Raw genomic sequence first — 21,913 nt, forward strand, 5'->3', positions numbered from 1 at the left:
GGGAAAGAAGCAGACACACGCAGTGGGATGTTGTCTGGAGACACAACGTAGGGCAGGCTAGCCTTGGACTTGTTCTGTGGACTGTGGCAGTCAGGAACACAAGATGCACTTCCAGAAATATCAGTTCTGCTCCAAGCGACCAGAGCAGGTGGCTCACAGCCACAGCAACTTCAGCTTCAGAAATCTGACACTCTCCTCTGGCTGCCTCAGGCACCCAACACACTTGTGAGTGCATGCACACATTTTAAAAAAATCTTTCAAAAAAAAATAATGGCTGGAGAAATGGCTCAGCCATTAGGATCACCTGTTGCTCTTTCGGAGAACCTGGGTTCAGTCCTTAGCCCGGCAGGGTGGCTTACAACCATCTATAACTCTAGTTCTAGGGTATCTGACACACTCTTCTGGCCTCCTTGGGCACTGCACTCGTGATATACACGCAGGCAAAACACTCCTCACACACACACACACACACACACACACACACACACACACACACACACACACACAAATAAATCTAAAAAGATAAAGGATTGCAAACTTTGAGGGGCAAGAAAAAGATAAATTCCTTAGCTGCGAGATGAACTGAAACAAAATATCTGGATCTAGGTATGTTCAGAGTAGGAGATTAAATACACTGTTTCTAATCGCATACCCATCATGCCCTTGAGAGTGAGCTCAGGCCTCCTGCAAGGAACAAGCTCCGCTATTGGCCAGCTCTTGCCCTTTGGGAAAGCCTTTCTGCTTCCCAGCCCAAAGAAGACTTGATAACAAGCACTTGCTGGGCTATCTCCTGGCTGTGTGATCTGAAACAAATTATCCGACATCTCTGAGCCATCTTTGCATGCAGAATGGGGAGAAGAGCAGATGCAGGCGGCCTAGCACACACCAGGATTTCCTAACCAGCAGCTTTTTTTGGTTTGGCTACCTTTCGCCTCCTGAGGTCACTGCTGCTATGATTCATTCATTCATTTTCTTGTTTTTATATTTCCTTATTTATTTTCTTGATTTTTACATCCTACCCAAAGCTTCCCCTCTTCCCAGACCCCCCTCCTTCCCGCCACCTCCCCATCCACTCCTCCTCTGCTGTTTCTCTTCAGATACAAGTAGGTATCCCATGGATATCAGTTAGCCATGGGAGAGCAAGCTGAAGTGAGATCAGGCACCCCCTCCTCCATCAAGGTTGAATGAGGCAATCCAGCAGGACCAATGGGTTCCAAAAGCAGACAACACAGTCAGAAACATCCCCTGCTCTCACTGCTAGGAGAACCACTAGAAGACCAAGTTACACAGCTGGAACGTATATGCAGAGGGCCTAGATCAGTCCCATGCAGGCTCCCTGGTTCAGTCTCTGTGAGCCCCTTTGAGCCCAGCTTAGTTGGTTCTGTGGGTTTTTCTTGTGATGTCCTTGACCCCTCTGGTTACTACAATCTTTCCTCTCCTTCTTCCACAGGATTCTCCTACTGTTTGGCTGGGGTCTCTGCATCTGTTTCCATCGGTTGCTGAGTGAAGCCTCTCTGCTGACACTTGGGCTAGGCACCAATCTGAGTCTAGCAGACTCGCGTCACTTCACTGACTTTATCCCCTCTGCGTTTGCTTCCATCCTACGTCTCGGGGGTATCCTGCTTCTTGTTCCTTGTTCTTAAGCAACGAAAGTGGGGCTCACAAAAGAAAAGTTGAGTATTTAAGGGAAACACTTGAGGTGCAGGTCACCAGGCTTTCCTCATGCTTTCTTCAGGCTCTCCTCCCAACCCCCTTAAGAAAACACCTCCCACCAGGCAGTGGTAGCCCACACCTGTGATCCCAGGATTTGGAGGCAAATGATCTTCAGGTTCAAGGCCAGCCATGGCTACACAGAAACCCTGTCTCAAAGCAAAACAAACAACAACAACAACAAAAAAGACGTCCTTTCAATTTTGTGACTGAAGGGAAGGGGGCTGGGACCTACAGTCTGTCCAGGTCACATATCTGTAAGTGTCCAGGCTAAAGTTCAACCTGAGACTGCCTGGCTCCAGCCCTCACCGTCCTAACCTTAGCTTCCATCCTCCAATCAGGCCCGCAGCCACCTCCTGAGCCTTTGTACCTGGTTTGCACACTGGGATGGGACAAGGCACAGTGACTCCCACTGGGGAACCCCTCCAAACTCTTGCACCGGGAGGAAGGACTCAGGACTATGGCTACTCTGACTAAAACATTGTTGTAGTACCTTCTTCCCAGAGGTTTGTTTTCTCCACTGAATTACCTCAATTAGGTCAAGATGGGGTCTTCTGACTCCCCTGGGCTTTCCACTGTGACTCACAAGTCATGCAGTCCCACGGGGGACCGAGTGGGCCCGAGAAAAGCGGGTAAACTGAAATGAAAGAAAAACAAAAACAAAAGTTATTTTCCCAGGGTTCCATGTGATGGGTGGGGGAGGGGCTGCGGTAGCATTGTGGGCATGACAGCAACACACCTCACAGACACTCCACCTCAGCCTCTGCTGAAGACAGGATGGGAAGGGGGCTGTGGAGCAGGGTCACCAGCCTCGCAGTGCCCCGGTGTCTACACACCAGGAGGCTCGCCAGGCTGCTCTCCACAGAAGCTAAGATGAGGACCCTCTGGTTAAAGAGCTCCAGAGTGCACCTTGTCCAAGACAAACGGCTCTGGTTGGACCTGCTCCATCACTTGTCAGCTGTGTAAACTTATACACGGTGAGTGCCTTTCGTGCTCAGTTTCCGCCTCTCTAAAATGGAGCCAACAGAACTATCTACCTCATAGGCTAACTATGAAGATTACAGGAGCCAGTATACCTGGAATGAGGCAGGATCCCCATGTTAACTACATCTAATCCTTGATTATTTTTATTGTTTTGGATTAAAAGATGCTTAAAAAATAAAGTTTTATTATGTAGTGTGTGTGTGCGCGCACATGTGCCAAGGTGCCTGTGTGTATGGAGGTGAGAGAATAGTATCCAAGAGGCAGTTGTCTCCTGCCTTGTGTCTCCCAGGGTCCCAGGTCTATAGGCAGGTGACAGGAGGCATCTCTACCCACTGGGCCATCTGGTCAGCACTGTTTTGGATTTTTGAGAGTGGGTCTCATGTACCCCAAGCTGGCCTGGAACCCCCATCTGTAACTTAAGATGACCCTGAACGCCGGAACCACCTTCTGCCTTCACTACCCACGGTCATTTGGATTCTCGATTCTACTGGAAAGGTGTCTGTGATGTCCAAATAAATGAGCTGGGCTGCGGTGTGGTTGGGTGGGAGATCATGTGCTTAGCATTTATGAGGCCTGATTGGCTCTCCAGCAGCGCAGATAACTAATTCAATAAGTGGCATAACAGTCCCCCCCACCTTGACACCTCCCTGCCTGGACTCCAGCAGGGTCCAACGCTTGGGCAGACACTGCAGACCTGTGCAGTTGCCATCAACTTCCAATTACTGGCTGTAACTCCCCACAGGAAAAGGGCAGAATGCTTGAGCAAAAACAGGTTAAGTCGAGCATCATCTCTGAGATCCATTTTTAAAAGTGTTTTCTCCAAAATATGTGTCCCTAGGAAATTAGGCCAGTCCTTAACCAGTTCACCCTTCACTGAGGCATGGGTCTGCCTGCCCTTGGCCACCTGCTAACCTAAAGCCAACAGGGCATTCCAGGATCACTGACTTCCTGCTCTCAGACCACAGCAGGGGCCAGGAGAGCTGGCATCACTGGGCAGGGTGGGGGCAACCACCGAGAGACCCTGAGGCGTCCACTCACCACTTCACACACCCAGACAGGGAAGATGTTTGGGGTAGAGAGTGGGAGGATTTTTTTCAGATCTCCACCAGTCTGAGCCTGGCGCCTGCTACCCAACTTAGCCCTCCCCTTCGGAACGTGGGTCTTTCCGTGCCCGGACTTCCCCCTCCCAACCCAAATACACACGGCTGTCCCCACCCCCCTACCTCCCCCCCCCCCCAGCCTCATCCTCCCAAGTCCCCCGGGCACAGCGGTATTCAGGGACGCTGAGTTTTGTTTACAATCTAATTTGTTCAGATAATTGCCTCGACTTTACTCCACGCTTGGCCCGCGTGGATCCAGCCTGAAGCCCCTTCTTCATTGGCTCTCACAGCACTTTATAGGAAATTCCCCATTGCAGACCGAGGCAGCGCGTGCGCGGGGCTGGGAGAACGACTGTTCACAAAGCCCAGAAAGAGCCTCCCCAGCCCCAGCCCCCACACAGTGGGGAGTCGGAAGGAGGCAAGGCAGAGCCCGCGCCGGACGCCGGCTCCGGACTCGGGGGGCCCCCTGACCACTCCCAGCGCCAGGCGCAGCCCGCCCGAAACCAGTGAACCGTGTGCCAGCAGGACTTGGCCGTACCTCCAGGCTCCTGGAAAAGGCCAGAGTTTATAAAGCGTCCCATAGGCTGGGTCCCCAGGCCAGTGTGAACCTCTGCGGCCTATCTGCTTTGGCAGATCTGTAGCCCAGCGTTCCCATTTTTCCTTCCCCAAAGTTTGGTCCACGTGGTCTTCTTCAGCTTGCCGCTGGCCGCCTGGCGGGGGCAAAAAGTGGCTGCACCTGCTTTAGGCGAATTATGGTAGCACTAGAAGTTAGTCTCCCCTCCCTCCGCCGCTCTTTCGTTCGCTCCCTCCTCCCCGTCGCTCGGCGCGCTCCCTCCTTCCCTCCACCCCTCCGGTCCTCCGCCCGGTGCGCCCCGCCCGCGAGCCGCTCGCTCGCAGCCACTCGCAGCCGGGGCTCAGTCGCAGCCCCTCGGAGTCCGGAGCCGGCCGCCCCAGCGGGCCGGACAGTGCCACCGGCGGCCGGGACGGAGCCCCCCAGCACGCGATCAGGGCGCGGCGCAGGCGGCCGCGGCGCGGCGGGGAGGAGCCCGGGCCGGAACCAGGGCTGGGCCGGGGGCGGGGACGCCGGGGTCCCGGAGCCCCGGAGCCGGAGCGAGCTTAGGAGCGTCGCGGGAGCCCTGGGAAGGAAGATCGGAAGCCTGAGGGAGCCGAGCCACCCTACAAAGTGCGATGCCCCCGAGGGGCTGAAGCGCGCGGCGTTCAGTGCTGGAAAGATCGCCTCGGAGCGGCGCGGCGCGCAGGGGCAGTCCCGGCGGGTGGCGGCGGGCCCGGGCTGCGACCCGAGCGAGCCCCATGCCCCGTGCGGGCTGACGGGCCGGAGCCCGCACTGAGCGGCCGGGCCGGACAGGTAGGTGACCGATCCAAGAGACCCCAGGGACTCGGGTGGGGGCTGGGCTGACGACTCGTCGAACTCCCCGGCTCGCTCACTCTCTCTCTTGCTCCCTGGCTCACTTTGTGTTTGCAAACTGCCGGCCCGAGGCGCGCCGGGCGCCGGGAGGAGCCCGGCCCCGGGCCGGAGCACTTTGTTCCAACCGGGGCCGGCCGCGTCGCACTGACCCCAGTGGGTACGAAACCCTGTCCTCGGCCCGGGCTTCCAGCGGACTGGAGCTGTCTGGGGAACAGGTGGGGGCTGCGGCGCGGGGTTGGGGGGCAGCGGGAAGCCGGCCATGGGGGCGGCTTGGAGAGGCCACTGAGGCCCGCCCTGCCCCAAGAATCTGGACTCCGCCCCTTTCTGGCCTCGCTGCTGGGAATGGGGTGTTAGGGGGCGCGACCCCCCCTCCCGGAGTGAGACAAAGAATACTCCCGGCCCGGACTTTCCTGAACCGGGAAGGGAAGTGGTGAAGTGGGATCCCCCCCAAGTCCAGTCTGCACGGGACTCCCCAGGACTAGCAGGAGGCAGAGGGACTTGAGGAGGGGGGGTTGGGGGATACGACCAACAATCTCAAACACCTTGTCGCCTTGGTCGCACCTCGGAAGTGCTGAGACTAGTCAACCTTCTTTCCCTTCATCCCTTAATCAGATCTGAGATAGAGCGGAAAAACTTCTTGGGGACTTGAGAGAGACTGGAAATGGCCCCTGTGATTTTTGTGTGTTGGAGCTGGTCCGTGGGGGACTGACCCGGTGGATACTCTCCCCCACTGGAATAGGGCTCCTGCAGGGTTGTGGGGGAATAAAGTGACTGGACGGAGGGCCCAATGCCACCAGAGATATGAGGCTGCCGGATTGACCGAGCCGGACCCCATTTCTCCAGACCGAGCACTCTGGTGACTCACTAGACAGCCCTTTCGTCTCCCCAACACCTCTCTGACCCGCGGCCACCCTCGGCGGTGCTCAAATCTTGCATTCCTCTTCTGCGTAAAACTTCTGCCTCTTGGGCTGCGCCGGAGCAGAACCCGGTGGCGCTTAGAGACCTGGGGCCGCGGCCACCTGTGTGAAGGAACTTGTGATTTCGTGGGACGCGGATTCTGAGGCAGAAGCGTGACCATCACAGATTGACCCTCTTCCCCAAGTGAGGCTACCGCGTGAACACCCTCATGTAGCATCTGCCGACTCTGTAGGTTGGGAGGACAAGGGTATCGGGGGCTGTCCCTGCTCTCGGGCAGTGCCCCCGCCTCTGCATCCCGGGCCTCTTACACCGCCGTGCGTGTTTCCACGTTCCTTTGCTTGGCACCTGGGACTTCAAAGATAGGCGCGTGTGGTGCACCTTTACACAGGTCTACCCACCCGATGGACCGTGGCGCTCTGAGCGGGGAAGGGGACCAGGAAGAACAAACCTGAGTCCAAATCCACCGTTTGGTGGTTCCAGAGCAAGTCGAAAAGAGTTTTGGCTAATGCGGGATTTTTACCTTGAACTTAAAGCGTCTTTACCTGGATTGGCAGTCGACGGCGTTGGGGCTGGATTTCGGGGTCGGGAGCTTCCGCGACAGTCGTTTTGTTTTGCGCGAGTGTCCCATCTCACACGAAGAAAGGAGCAGCGGGTGGTCCGTGCTCTTCCACCGCTTCCTGGAGAAGCTTAGCCCCCACCCCCACCCACACCCCCGCCAACCTCAGTGGGTAGGCCCCTTGGCCTAGGTACCCTGCGGTACCGGCATTTTAAGCCCCTGGTTGAAATCAACCGAGGAGCCAGGGGAGGCTCCTTAAGGGGAGCGGTCGGCCTCAGACGACCTCTGCCCGCCCCCGCGGAAAACCGCTGTGGGGAAGTCTGCAGGCTTTCCTTCTTTCTCTTTTTTTCTCCTTAAACTTGAGAAACTTTACCTTGCCAGGGTGATTCAGGGGCTGTCGTCTGGAGGTCGGAGGGGCCCTTGGATGGCTTGCTGGCTCTGAGATACCCTTAGAACAGCGCGTGTAAAGAATGTCCACCACTCTAGTCAGTTGGGCAAGGTAGCCTGGTATCAGGGCTGTTCTAGGACCTCCTCTTCCACACTTGCTGCACACCCCGTGATATATGATCCTCAACTTGCGGGGACCCTTAAGTGCCTGGTTGTGTTTTGTTGTTTTTATTTTGTTTTGTAGGAGGGCTGGGGAGACATGAGACAGTCTCTTTATGTTGCCTAGGCCAGCCTCGTACAGTGTCCTTCCGCCGCCTCTTGGATGCTGGGTTTTCAGGTGTGTTCCACACACCTCACCAAGCTCCTTCTATATTTTACCCTAGCCCAACCTTGGAAGTTGGAGGAGACTCTCCCTTAGTCTCTTCTGAGGCTAAGGCTAGGTTGGAATTGAGGAGCAGGAGAGCATGGGGGACTAGTCAGGCCCAACTTTCTGATGGAGCTGTGCCTGTTCCTTCCTAGATATCTCCCACCCCTTTCCTCTACCTTTGGCCAGAAGCTCCCTTTCTGTCAGTCTGCTAGGTAGGTCCCTTCTTGCCAAGAATGCGCATATCCTGCTGGGCCCTCACTCCAAAGCACCTTTTCCCTAGCAGGGGAGGACTCCAGGAGGATTGGAAGGGGGTGGCTTTCTTTGATCTGGTAATTTCCTCAGTGTTTGCTGAGCCCCCTCCTTGCCTGGACAGATCCCAGGCTGGGCGCTAGGGTCTGGAGCCTCCTCTCTGGACCTCAGCTTACCAGAATAGATGAGACAGATGTGATGGGGAGGTAGGTGGCATGCAAGGGTTTGATTTCAGAGGACTGTGTGAGGGAGGGAAGGGGCTTCTCCCCACGAAGCCATCCTTCCTTTCCTACATTTTAACCCTTCACTGCCCGTGGTACTTTTGGAAGATTTCCCCTCTAGATTGCAATGTGCTAAGCTCAGGCCTTTATTCTTATTGCCCAAACAGTGCTAACTTCCTTCCATCCTAGGGGCTTCTCAGTTTCTCTGCCCCCCATCCTCTTTCCTATCCTCTCAGTTTCCCCAGGCCCAAGGCAGCCATGGGCCCATTTTTTGCTGGAATTCTGTGCCTCCATTGGCTGAGAATAGCTTCCTCTGAGGTGGTTCCGGAGCCCTAGAACCCGAGGCACATAGCTCGTGTCTCCCTAGGGCCATACGTGTGTCAGAGTAAAAAGGGCTTTGGAATTTGGCACTTGAGATAGGGCTCTAGGGAACTTAATTAAGCTGCTAGAACCTCAATTTTCTTAGGTTGTAAAGTAGGTCAACAATGCCCAGAGTAGAGCAGCAGCTTGGAGGTTGAATGGGAGGAAAGTTTCACGCCCTAGCAAGCGTCTGGCCTTCAGAGTGCCACCCAGTGATGGCACGCTTTTCATTTTCTTTTCTCTAACTGGTTTACTGGCACTGCCAGGCCATTTATCAGGCCGAATACTGGAAATGCTGGGGTATAAACCTTCAGTTTATAGGCTGGAAAATGAAGCCAGAGAGAAGTGGTAACTCGTGTGAGGTTTTCGCTGCTGCCCAGGCACAGAGCTGAGACTAAGTTGCTGGGATCCAGAATAACCAGGGGCTGGAGCCTCTGCCTTGGGCAAGTGAGAAGGCCAGGGGATAGAGGGCTGACACTTCACCAGCCTGGCCCAGCCGGCCACCTCCCTTGCTTGTCTGAGCTGTACTTCCTGCATTTTCTGCCTGCTCCTACCCTGGGTTGGCCCTTAGGTCTTCTTAGGGTGGTAATAGATACCAATACAAATGAGACAGAATTCTCCAGAAGACTGAGGAGAAAAAAAATTACTGGAAGACTAGCATCTTCTCTTTTTTTAAAAGGAAAGATTCCTAGTGTTTGGGAATGGCGCCTCCTGTCCTTACATGAAGCTGTCAGGCAGAGATCCTCAGGTTTGAGACCTGCCGCTGAATGGTTGGCTCAGAGAGGCAAGAACTTTTCCTGCAGGGACCCTGAAGCTGTCAGTCCTTCCCATCACCAGCTGGAATTCTCTGTGGAAATGAACACTTTACGGCCAGTTGCACTGATCCTGGGTCTCAGTGGGAATCCTCTGCCTATGGCCTCTGACTTTGTGTATGCTCTGGGCTCTCTCAGAAGACTTGAGGTACACTGATGGGCTGAAAAACAAAAGCACCCCCCACAAAAGGTGCCTTCTGCATGGAACCACAGGGTGAGGGGCCATGCAGTCTTCCTTGTTATATCACCTTCCTTGGTTCCAGGACAGATGGACGGAGACCCACATGCACGCACGCACGCACGTACATGCTTTTGCCCACTTACCTGCAACAAAGTCATACATCTTCTCCCAAACCCTATCAGAAGCCTGCACCTCCAGCCCCAGGTGTGTCCTCATCTCTTGGGGTCCTTCTCCTCCACCACTGCCTGAGGATGACTGGGCTGCATGGGTGGTACCAGATAGACGTGAAGGGTATTTGCTTTCGCACTGGAATTGGTTCTGATGGCATCTGACCCCAGCTACTACTGTATAAATGGGTAGGGGGAGCAAATGGTGGATTTCCTCATAATAGGACAGTATGCAGAATTAAGCATGCCATTTGTTTGAAGTAGGGAGGGGGCAGAGGTGACACAAATCTGTCTGTATGTCAGTCTAGCGTGTTGTGGAGCATGACATATCTCAGTTTCTGACTGGTAGGAAGAGAGGGAAAAGTGATGGCTGCCAGGCTTGAGGAGGATTTTGGGAATAGAGATGGGCGTTTCTACAAACCCCAGTGCCTGCTGTGTGCAGCAGACACATTGGCAGGACCTAAAGAAGAGAGGAAATAAGAGGAGGCTCTCTTGCAACTCCAAAAGCCCAAACTGGAGTAAGTAGGCGAATGTGGATCTTTGAGATGGGTGCTGGGGACAAGAGAGGGTGGTGTTCTGACAGGGGTCACATGCTGGGGCAGAGTTCTTGCCTTACTCCTCCCCCACCCCAGTGTGAGGGGGAAATGAAGGGGTGGGCAGGTGAGCATTGAGTTCTGGTTTCCTCAATCCTGCCAAACCAGAGCTAGCTCTTGGGATATGATTCCAGCTGGGCCTGCATTTCTACCAGACCCAGGTCTGAAGAAGTCACTATTTGGGACTTCCCTTTTCAGTAGGAATTCCCTGTGTGGAGGAAGGAAAATGTCCTGCCAGAGAGAATTAGAGAGGAGGAAACATCAAGGTATGCCCACAGTCTGGTGAGGAGCAGCTGCTGGAAGGGCTGGGGGAGTAAGGGCAGGGGCTCGTGGCCTTCAGAGCAGGAGGCTTTGTTGAGGTCTTACCTCTATTCCCTTGGGAGACTCTCACCTGGGTTTCCCCCAGAGACCACAAGCTACCTGCCCTTCTCCCTAGTTGGAGCACAGGGGTGACGGAGGCTCCCAGTGGCTCCCCTGGCATCTTGCTGAGTCCCAGGAGCATCAAACATCCTTGCCCCTTGATGAAAGGCTGCAGATGGCGGAGACCTGAGCCCAGGAAGGCAATCGTGGGTTGTGAGACCAAACCCACCAGAGCATGGACTTCTCCCCACCTCCGCTCAGACTTCATGATCTGCTTTTTGCTATAGCCAGCCCCTAAGTGTTATTCTCCCTGTGCTCTGGGATGATTCTCTGGGTCCTCCAAGTACACTGTGGGATCCCTGTAAGGCACTGCCACCAAAGTCCTAACTTTCTGCCTGGCCTTTGCCATGTTCTCTGTGGGTATCCAGTTTCCTACAGTGTAGTTGACGAATGACCGCCTCCTCTCCCTGGCCTCAGTTGAGGATGGTCACAGTCTTTGCCAAGGCAGCATGGCCTTCTGCCCCTGAAGGGGCTGCCTGAAGGGAGCGCTGTGGAACTCAGGGCAAGGGGCCCTGTGACCCCTCAAGCCACCTCTTTGCCAATTAGACAGCCAGAACCTGATTAAAAGGGGTGCTGCCCGCCTCCTCCCGCCCGATCCCCATCGACGAGATTTCCCTTCATCAGAATCTCACATCCTCCAGAAATTAATTTGATGCCTCTTGTTATCAATTAATTGAATCTCGTTGGGAGAGCGCTCCGAGAGGCGTGCTGCAGCTTGGCCCTTATGTGTTTCTGTCCCCATCCCCCACTAACCAGGACAGCCCAACCCTTCCCCCAAACTCTTTCTTTCTGCTTTTAATTTCACATATTTTCTAAAATCAAAGCTCTGCTCTGAGCCCCTCTGCCAGGTTTGATGTGGATGGATACTTCCAGCTGGGTACTGGCTAGTCTCGCCTTGTCAGGGAGTCCACCTCTCTCTTTGGTTTCTCCTTAAATAAACAAAACCTCACCCTTCAGGGTTTGTCTCTGCCCCTGACTCCAGGGGCTAGAACTTGGGAGGGGTTGGAATAGCTACATCCTAGATGGGGAAAGAGAGACACACAGAGAGATCAAAGCAGGGGTCTCTCCTGTGAATACGTACCATGGCAGACGTGTAGAAGTCCGAGGACAGCTCCTGCGAGTTGGTTCTCTCCTATTCTGTGGACTCTGGGAATCAAACTTAGGATGTCAGGCTTGGTGATGCACCTTTACCTGCTGAGTCATCTCAGTGACCCATCCTCCTGCTGCCCTGGTCTGTTGTGGGATATTCGGTTAACTAGCAAAGATGTGTTGCATTTGTTTATGTTGCATCTGTTTAACTATGTAAAGATGTGTTGCTTTTTTGTTAATTAAATAAAATTAACGTAGACTCAGAGAGGTGGGGTTAGCAACTTGTTGGCAGGAAGTAGCAGGGAGGAGCTTAGCATGGGTTTCTTAGTTGGGATGGTGTGGAATAAGAAAGAAAACAAGATGCCAGAGGACAGACAGACAGACAGACAGGGAGGGAGGGAGGGAGGAAGTAGGAAGGTAGGACATACAAAATGAAAGAAAGAAAAAAGCCTGAGGCAAAATGTTTAGATGAATAGAAACAGTTAAATTAAGTAAAAAGAACTAGTGGACAAGCCTAAGCTAAGGCTGAGCACTCAATTAAGTCTCTGTGTCTTTATTTGGGAGCTGGTTCATGGCTCAAAGAAAATGCCATCATTTTTAGGAATTATTTAGAAGTTGTCGCCCTTGGCAGATCAATTTATCATTTGTAGGGCAGAGAGCACCAGTATGGCCCCCTGCCCCCACCCCAGCTTCCTGAGAGTCAGGATAAGCGACTTCAGCCCTCAGTGTTATTCAGAGTGGAAGTCCAGGCCCCATCCCTAGAATGGAAGATGCTGGAAAGGCTCTCTAATGCCTCCCAGTGAAGAAGCGTGCTTTCAAGCAGCAGTTCTCAGCCCGTGGTCTGCAGCCCTCCAGAGTTGCATATCTGATGTTCACATTGAAATTTATAATGGTAGTCAAATTGCAGTTATGAAGTAGAGATGAAATAACTTCATGGTTTGGGGTCACCACAATATGAGAAACTGTACTGATGGGATGCAGCATTAGGAAGTTGAGAACCACTGGCTTGCAGCTTCTTCATCCTAATCTACCACAACCTGGTGACCCCCAGGGTGTGATTATTGCTCCCATTTGACAGATGAAGGACCTGGGCCTGGGGAGGTGGTCTGTCACAGCAGGAATCCCCTGCCATGGAACGTGACTCTTGAAATGCTTCATTATTTTAGGAGCAGGAGTGGTGTCACAAGCTGACTGACCTCACCCCTGCTTTTTTGTTGGCTGCCACACAGGTCAACCCATGGGGAATGTCACATAGAGTCACATAAATATTCCCACTCGGGCTTCCTTTGAACAAGCAAACACAGCCTACACTTGTGTGCAGTGAGGACACATTGAGGTTGAGTGACAGCTTCTTCTCCCTGGGCCTCTTTAGTGGCCGTCTTAGCTACAGAGGGGCTACTACTTAGCACCTTTCATTTCTTTCTGTTTTACATGTATGGGTGTTTTCCTGCATATATGTCTGTGCATCACGTGTGCCTGGCTCCCATAGGATCCTCTGGAAGAGATGCCGGTGCTGTTAACCACTAAACCATCTCTCTAACTCCAGATCTTTCTTTCCTTCCTTCCATCTTTCCTTCCTTCTTTTTGAAACAGGGTCTTACTGTGTAGCTGTGGCTGACCTCAAGTTCATATATATTCTCCTGTTTCTGCCTTCAATTTCTGGGATTAAAGCTGGTTAACATCTTTTCACATGGACATTAGCTTGGTCCCAGTTTTGTTGTGTTGTTTTCTCCCCCCCCCCCTTTTGATAGGGTTTCTCTGTGTAGCCCTGTCTGTCCTGTGTAGATGGGCATTTCTGTCCCACCTGGTCCCACAGCCATTCATTCCCAAAGAAACACATAGAAGCTTCTATTATTATAAACCATTTGGCCTATTAGCTCAGGCTTATTAATAACTAGCTCTTACAACTTAAATTAACCCATAATCCTTGTCTGTGTTTAGCCTTGTGACTCAGTAGCTTTTCTCAGTAAGACATTCTCCTCTTGCTTCCTCTGCATCTGGCTGGTGACTGACTCAGGCTTTCTTCTTCCCAGAATTCTCCTAGTCTGGTCACCCTGCCTATGCTTTTTGTCTGGCTACTGGCCAATCAGTGTTTCATTAAACTAACACAAGTGACAAATCCTTACTGTGTACAAGAGCATTATCCCACAGCAGTCCTGGAACTCCCTCTATAGACCAGGATGTCTTTGAACTCACAAAGATCACCTGTGTCTGCTGGGATTAAAGGTGTGAGCCACCACCGCCCGGCATGATCCCAGTATTCTTTAAGGAGATAAAGGTAGGGTGGGATAGGGAGAAGGTGCCTTGAAGACTCCAAAGGCTCAGAGAAGACCTGGAAGGAAATTCTTGCTGAAATCAAATTCCTATTCCCATGCTGCTGCTAGGAATTGACAGTGGCATTCAGATCTTGGTGGTTCTTGTGGTACTGGTGTTGAACCAGATGTCATTAAGCTCCAATCCTAGGAGGTCTTCCCCCTTTTTCCTGTGAAGTGAATTTTAAGGTTTCATGCTTCCAGGGACTGTACAAGTACAAAGTACCTTCTTGTGTATGTCTTGTTTGGGCAAGAGCCTTTTTAGAAGGATCATTGCCTCCCACCTTCTACTCGATCCCCAGCGATGAGATTTCTCTTCATCAGAATCTCACATCCCCAAGAAAACAATTTGATGCCTCTTGTTATCAGTTATTTGATATGGAGGTTCTCTAAGAATGGGATCACAAGTGGATTCTGGCCCACTGAGGCCTAGAGAGAATGAGGCACCTTCTGAACCTAACCTTGAGGCAGGGACAGAGAGTGCAGGAGTGTTCGCTCAGCCTTTGCCTGTTTGTGTGTTGCTGTGTCTTAGATGTCCCTGAATCAGTGCCCAAGAGCCTTCTGAATCCCATGCCTAGAAATCTTCTGGGGAGACAGAGGGGCCAGGGCTGGGTCAAGGGCCATGGAGTGTCAGACCAGGTGGTCTGCCGCAGGCCTACAGGAGCCTCTGGTGCCAAGGGCACCACCAGAACCAGGCTCCAGACAGGCTCCAGATGGTCACTTGAGCCCTGAATGGGTAGCCCCTACCCCTGAACCGGCAGGCCCCCCACGTAAGACGTCACTATTTAATTAGCTCTGTCTGATTAACCAAACTTGGCATTAGGCTCCTCTTGCCCTCTTCTCTCCCAGCTCCGAATCAATGGCTTTGATATGCTAATTAGGGAGTAATTTAATTTCAAAAGGCCGCAATTAACAAGGGTGTTGTGGACATGCTGTAGTTAAGCGGAGTAATCTAATTTGCATTAGTAACAAGCAGGGACTAATTAGAAGCTTAATTAGACACTTAGATGGCACTTATGTTTACTTTCTTAATGAGATGGAGTGGGCTCTTTGCTTCTCTCTGTCTCTCTTGTCCTGTCTCTGTTAATCCTTCCTTTTGGTCATGGTAATAGGAAAGAGTATTGAATGAGGCTTCCTTACCAGGTCTGGTGACGTCAGAAGGTGGCAGTGAAGAGTGTCTGAGGTCCATGGGTTTGTCACCACTGGGGTGGGACGCTGGGAAGGGTCTGGGACCAGATGACCTTGTCAATTATTTGTTCCTCTTTCAAAGTGAGCCTGGGAGTGTGGCTGAGGGAAGAGGGTGAGGGTATGGTGGAGACCAGCAAGGACTCTTGAGTGGGTTGAGGACGATTAAGAAGCACAGGCTGCTCTCAGGCCTGGACCCATAATCCCAGCTACTCACGAGGCTGAGGCACATTTAAGCCTGTCTAGATTACAGAGTGAGTTCAAGGCCAGCCTTGGGTTCCTCAGGGAAACCCTACCTGACACTTTCTGGGAAAGAAAGGTTTTTTGAAAGGTTGATGTTGTAGCTCAGTGGTAAGCCCTTGCATGGCGTACGTGAGGAACTAGGCTCAGTCTCCAGTACCATGAAGACAGACAGTGACACACAGAATGAAACACATTGGCAAATTATGCTTTGGAGGCTTACTGCCTGTAACTTAGCTCAGAAGTAATCTGCAGGGCCTTTCCAAAGTACCACACTCCCTTTAGGTTCCCCTCCTTTGTTTTAGTGCCTGACATAACATTTGCAAAGTGGAGCGTGTGTGTGTGTGTGTGTGTGTGTGTGTGTGTGTGTGTGTGTAACTGAGTTTCTCCACCCCAGCTGTGTTTGTAGTTCAGGGTCCTGGAGAAGGCTGTGTGAGGTGGCCATGCCTACATCACTCCCCAGAGTCTGACTTAACTGACCGAGAGTACGAAGTAGGAATGGTTTGTCTTTAAGGCTTTTTTTTTTTTTTTTTTTTTGGTCAGGAAGAGGCTTGTGTACCTTTGTTGCTTATGGTCCTTTTGCACTCCACCAAAGCCAGAGCTGTGGTTTTTTCACCTCTGTTTGCCAGGATTCCACCACACGTATGTACTCAGTATCCATTGCAGGGCAAGGCCCACCCAGCACCTCTGTACTGGGAGCTGTGCATAGCGAAGGGGCTTAGTGTTGGCTTCCTGATGCAGAGCTGAGACTGTCTGGGAAGGAGCTGCGCAGTGGAAGAAGCGGCCCCAAAGGCTTGTGAAGCTTCAATCAATGGACACCAATGAAATCAAGAGCTATAAAGAGATACAGTTCCAAAGCTGGGCAGCGATGGCACACACCTGTAATATGAGCATTTGGGAAGAGGAACCAGGAGAATCAAGAGTTCAAGGTCATCCTCAGCAAATTGCCAGTTTTACCTTAAAAAAAAAAAAAATGTGATTCTAAAGCCTGGTAGTGGCTTTGTGGCCCCAGCACTGGGAAAGTCAGGAGGATCATGGGAGTTCCAGGCCATCCTGGCCTACCTAAGGTAGTAAGATCATATCTCAGAAAAAAGGAAATCAAAATGAAAAGCAGTGAAGATGAAGAAATAACTGTACCTTCTAAGCAAAATGTTCTCCTAAGTGAAGATAAGTGAAGACAGTCCATGTATCGGACTCTAAGGGCTTGAGAACTAGAATGTGTTATGTAGACCTCAAATTTCCAGTCACCCTCTTGCCTCTGCCTTCTAAGCCAGTATTACAGGCTTACGATGCCAGGCCTGGTTGTTGTGGTTTTTGTTTTAGTTTTTCAATACAGGGTTTCTCTGTGTAGCCCTGGCTGTCTTGGAACTCTGTAGACCAGGCTGGCCTCAGACTTGACAGACAGGCGGATCTGCCTGCGTCTGCCTCCCTAGTGCTGGGATTAAAGGTGTGTGCCACCACTGCTGGCATGGTTTTTGTTTTTTAAAACAGGATCTAGCTGTGTAGCTCAGGCTAGCCTGAAACTCTTTCCTCCTGGCTCAGTCTCCCAAGTGCTGTGATTATAGGCATACATACTGGACATGGTATGCATATAGGCATATATATACCATATGGTATAGGCATATATACATAGCATATGATATAGACATATATAGCATATGATATCAGCATATATACCATATAGTATAGGCACATATACATATCGTATGATATAGATATATACCATATGATATAGGCATAAATGCATGATGTATGATAATATAGGTATATGCCCCCATACCTAGCTATACATCTCCCTCCTAGAATATTTTTCCAAGATGTCCTTTGCTTTTAGAATTGGAAAATAAAAAATGGGGCTGGAAAGATGACTTGGTGGGTAAGAGTAGTGACTGCTCTTCCAGAGCACCCACACCTTTATACAGACATACATGCAGGAAAAATCACCAGTGCACATGAAATAAAATTTTAAAAAAAGAAAATAAAAAAATTTTGAAACTTGAGAAAAGACCCCCTTCCCCCCAAAGGTAGCCCAGGAACAGCTTCCCAGTCAAGGGCTGTGTGGGCCAGGTGACCCTTTGAAATGGGTCCATCCTTGCCCTGCCCCTCTAGCCCTGAAGTTTTGTGCTAAGAGGACTTGACCGGTCCCTGGATCTGGGGGCAGGTAGCTTTTAAGGTGCCACATGCCATTTACAGAGGATCTTTGGCTTGGCACTCAGGCACAGGTGGGTGGGGAAGCTGAGGTGCTAGCCTCTGATCTACAGATGGGAAAGCCCCCGAGTTCCTATCCTGGAACTTGGGGAGAGGGTGTTTGTTGCTCATGGCAGGCGAATGCTATACCCGTGAGCTGGACCTGCAGCCTTTAGAGGCCTTCTAGCTGGTTGTTCCTACCTTAGCTTTTCTTAGAAGCCGAACAGAAGGCTGGAAGGGGTCAAGTGAACTTTTAACTCCAGTTCCTTCAAAGGGTGGGCCTGCAGCAGGGCCTTTGGGAGCCCCAGGAATTGCCCTTTTCTGACTGTCTTGTTCATGCCCTATGCTTTAATGAGTCTGAAGCACCCTTGGAAGGAAGGAAGGAAGGTTTACTGGTATCAGCCAGAGATCTGGACCCCAAGCTTCAGGCTGGGGACCTCACTGTTCCGTGTCATGGATCATGCCAGGAAAGGGTTAGCTGCAGAACGGCAAGTGAGTGGCTGACGTGGGCTCCTGTGTGGCGCCCTCTCTATTCCTGGCAGCCTGTAACCAGTGAAGGTCAGAGATGCATTGAGTCCTTGGGTCCTTGACTTGAGAGGTACACTCAGCTGCCTGTGGGACCAAGGTTGATGGCCCTGAAAAGCTGTTTGCTCTCTGTTCCTTACTAAAGATTCATTAGCAGGATAGTCAGAGAGAAAGGAATAGACAAACAAGGTGTGCACCTTACTCTATTCTATGTCATGTTCATGTGTGTTGTTATATGTGATCTAGGAAATGTCACTATTTCAAAGACCTTTAGTCCTAGAAACGTCTGAACCCAGTAGGCTCTCTTTTAGTGAAATGAAGGCCTTTGCATGCAATTTTTGGGCATTCAGGCTACAGTCTGCCTGGCTGAGTCTGCTCATCCTTCATAGCTACTTCATTTCAGCAAAAGAGACCTTCCCCAATCCAAACTTCATTTAAGGTAGAGCCCCGAGTGTGGGGAGAGGTTTCATATGACCTAAAGACACTGTGTGCATGTATGAATTTCTCAAGAATGAATAAAAGTACTATGTTTACTCCTTATACTCACGTTGGATAGAATTCATCTCAATCTGAGAAGTGCACTTATGCCTATCATTTCTCTCCCCTGGGAAGGTGAGCTCTAGAATGGCGTGCCAATGCCTGTTCTCTGCGTACCCAGCCTGGCACGCTGGTGCTGCTTAGTGCCTTTTGAAACTATGATTGGCGAAGGATCATTGTTGGCACAACATACTCCTGACTGGCTAGCTGTAGAGGAGGAGAGAACCCCCACAAGTGACCACTCTTTCAAAGACAGATACTCAGAGGAAACATGAGGGGTGGGGCCTTCACCTCTTCTATTTGCCTTGTTGAGTCTTTCCATTCCACTCAGAAAGGACTACCCTTCGGGCTCTTGTGGCTAGATCTCAGTTTTTAGGTTAATCGGACCCTAAATGCTTGTTGAGTGAATGCATGGCCTCAGAGGTCCACCAACTGACTAGTTTGGACCATGGGAAAGCTAGCTCTTCCCACTGAAGCTTGCTCTCATCCTCAGAGCCCTGCTGCCCCAGACAAGCAGGTCAGCTGACCGGGAAACTGCAATACAAGTTATGTCCTTCTCAGATCAACAGAATTTACCTCTCAGATGGAGCGCAGTACAAGCACACTAAGGTGTTGGTTCATCCCTGGGCTCTTTCTCCTGCATGGTATTGTGCTTTAGGACATTCTGTCTATTACTGCAATCAACTTCCTCGGCCTCCTTTAGAGTTTTAAGCAGACAACATCCACTTATTTGCTCCAAATCGCTCAGCAAGTTTGTGACCTACAGGGCTGCAGCTAGACACCAGTTTTCTAGCCCTAAGTGTCAGGCTCTCATCAGGGCCACCTTCTGCTTCAGGGGCCACGGACTCAGGTACAGGTGACCCATGGCCACGCCCCCATCTGTCGCCTGCTGCCGCGCTGCTGCTCCCGGGAACGCGCGTCCGGAGCTTCTCGGTCCCTTCCCCCTCCCCTCCCTCGCGGGTAAACTCCGGGCATCCATCAGTCTGTTAATTGCACTAATTAGAGATCGCGGAGGTGTTAATTGGAAAACCCTGGTATTGTGCCTGTTTGGGGGAAGAAAACGTCAATAAAAATTAATTGATGAGTTGGCAGGGCGGGCGGCGCGGGTTCGCGGCGAGGCACAGGGTGTCGTGGCAAATGTTACGGCTCAGATTAAGCGACTGTTAATTAAAACGCGACGGTAATTAATACTCCCCACGCCATATGGGCCCGCGAAAAGGCACAAAAGGTTTGTCCACGTGTAGGATTCTGGTGTCTTTTCCTCTCCGCCTCCCAAAAGCACCCCAGGTCCGGAGTGCCCCTTTGGCCTCAAGCTAGGTGCAACTCGTCACTTCCGGCAGGGAGGGGACGGGGCGGACCCTGACTGGTTCCAAGAAGGCGTTGTTGCCTTTGCTCCCACTGGGGTGCATCATAGAGGCAAAAGCCTCAGGGAAAGTGGGAACCCTCAGATGGCCACGGAGTTCCCCAAAGCGGAAGAAGTGGCTGTGGCTTTGACCTAGCTTCCTTCCGAGGACGCCTGCTGGAGCCCGGGCCAGACCGTGGCTGCCTACTGCTCCGAATTCAGCCAGGGAATCCGGAGAATGGGAGTATGAGAGACTAGGACCCACCCACCTGTAGTCATCCATATCCTGAACCCCCCACCACACACACACACACACACACACACCCTGTAAATGGTCCTCCACTACCCACGACATGTGGTGGGGGAGTGGTCTGGAAATTCTGGCATGAAGTGAGAAGCCTAGTCTTAGCAATTCTTAGGGAAATTTGAAAATGTTTGGTGCCCACTCCTTAGTGGCTTTTGGGGGTAGGGGAAAAACAGTCTGCTGGCTGTTAGTTGAGGTTGGCCTTGACCTGATCCTCCTCCACCACCTCCTCCTCCTGATGAGGGCAGAGAGGCACCCAGCAAGCCTGGAGGGATTAGTATGTGAAGAGCGACTTGTCCAGAGACACACAGCGGGCCTAAGTGGTCTAATCTCGGCTTCTGTCCTTCCCCACTGCAAGCGTTACTCCTGCTAAGGGGAGGGTGGCTCTGTATACAGAGGGGGCGGGAATATGCGCCGTCAGCCAACTGGGTTCCTTGTTGGGTGGAGCCTTTGGGTCAAGGGACTAAGCTGTGACTCTAATGGCCTCCTGGTGGCTCCCAGCAACACCCAAATACTGTGACTTTCCATCCACCGGCTAAGCTAGGGAGTTCCTTCACCCCCACCCCAGGAGCTTCTGAAACTATTTTCTCATGGAGAAAAGGGAAACTGAGGCCCTGAGATGTAGGAAGGCAAAGGGCTCATAGCTGGTTTGTGACAGAGCCTAGGCTGTCATCTCTCCTAGTGTCATAAGGCGCACCAGTGGTTTGCCCTACCCCCTCTTAGTTACTAGGCACTGATAACAACGTGTACTCTAAGCACCCCACCCCACTCAACCTCTAGCTGGCTGGGCCCCAGACGTTAGTGCCTGCTCACCTACGGTACAGGGAACTCCCCGTCTTCCTTACATCACTGCTGAGAGGTGGGTAGGCGTTGTGAGCCTGGAGGCTGTTGGCTGTGGTGTGCTCGGGTTGGAGGGCAGGTGTGCCAGGGCAGAGGTGAGGATTCCTAGAGGGCCTGGAAGTTCCTGCCCTGTGGGTTTGAGGGGCTGGTGTTGGTGGGTGGGCCAGAACCTGGAAAGAGGTATACGGGTGTGTGTCAGCGGGCCAAGGCCCCTGGAGGGGCAGAGCACGAGTCAGAAGGGAATGGCCGCTATTCATACACCCTGCGGAAATGACTTTTCAAATGCATATAATCTCAAGCATACAAATGAGAGGCTTGTTCAATATGAATGATCAGCCCTTGAATAGCTATTATTACATGGCACATTGCCACAATTATGTTGTTCACTTGGTATCTCTATGCCCCCCCCCCGCTCTCCCCAAAAGGAAGGGAAAGGAAAGGACAACTCTGCTGGCACCCCCCTTCCTTTCATTCTCCCTTTTCCAAACTTGCTGTCAGAGCTACAACTTTGCTGTGTTCTGTGAATGTTGGAAGGGGACCACTTTTCCTTCCCTGGGAGAAAGAGCTGCCAGATTTTTCTTGCTTTCTCCTGGCCATGCTTACACCCGGGAGGCTTGTCTTTGTCCCATGGAGCCGAGGAGTTCTCAGATCTCTGAGCAGCTAGTCTGGGATTCTGAGTTGGAAGCTGCTCTCTGCCCCAGCAGGGCTGGAATTGGAGGCGAGGGAGAGCTGAGTGGGCAGTGGGCTCCCGCTGTCTTCCCATTCCCTCACCCCCAGCTGAGGTCCAGGCCTGAGTGGGGGAAGTTACTCTTGTAGTTTTCGGGGTGGGTGGTTTCAGGGGAGGGGGCTGAAGTCCTGTGCTGTGGTGGGTGGAGGCCAGAGCCCACCCATCCATCATTTG

The 21,913-nt window shown here is 52.0% G+C and overlaps 1 protein-coding gene across 2 annotated transcripts in view; it reads left to right on the forward strand.

Annotated features, from left to right (window-relative positions):
- Nucleotides 1-4,803: 4,803 nt before the first annotated feature.
- Nucleotides 4,804-21,913, forward strand: part of Foxp4 (forkhead box P4) — a 57,014-nt gene continuing 39,904 nt past the window's right edge. The window contains exon 1 of one of the 2 annotated variants that reach the window (XM_038342853.2): nucleotides 4,804-5,160. The gene's annotated coding sequence lies outside the window, so the exon portion shown is untranslated. The remainder of the gene's footprint in view (nucleotides 5,161-21,913) is intronic. The other variant, XM_038342852.1, reaches the window with a different exon arrangement.

The sequence above is a fragment of the Arvicola amphibius genome, chromosome 9 (assembly GCF_903992535.2).
Source record: "Arvicola amphibius chromosome 9, mArvAmp1.2, whole genome shotgun sequence".
Taxonomy (NCBI): Eukaryota; Metazoa; Chordata; class Mammalia; order Rodentia; family Cricetidae; genus Arvicola; species Arvicola amphibius.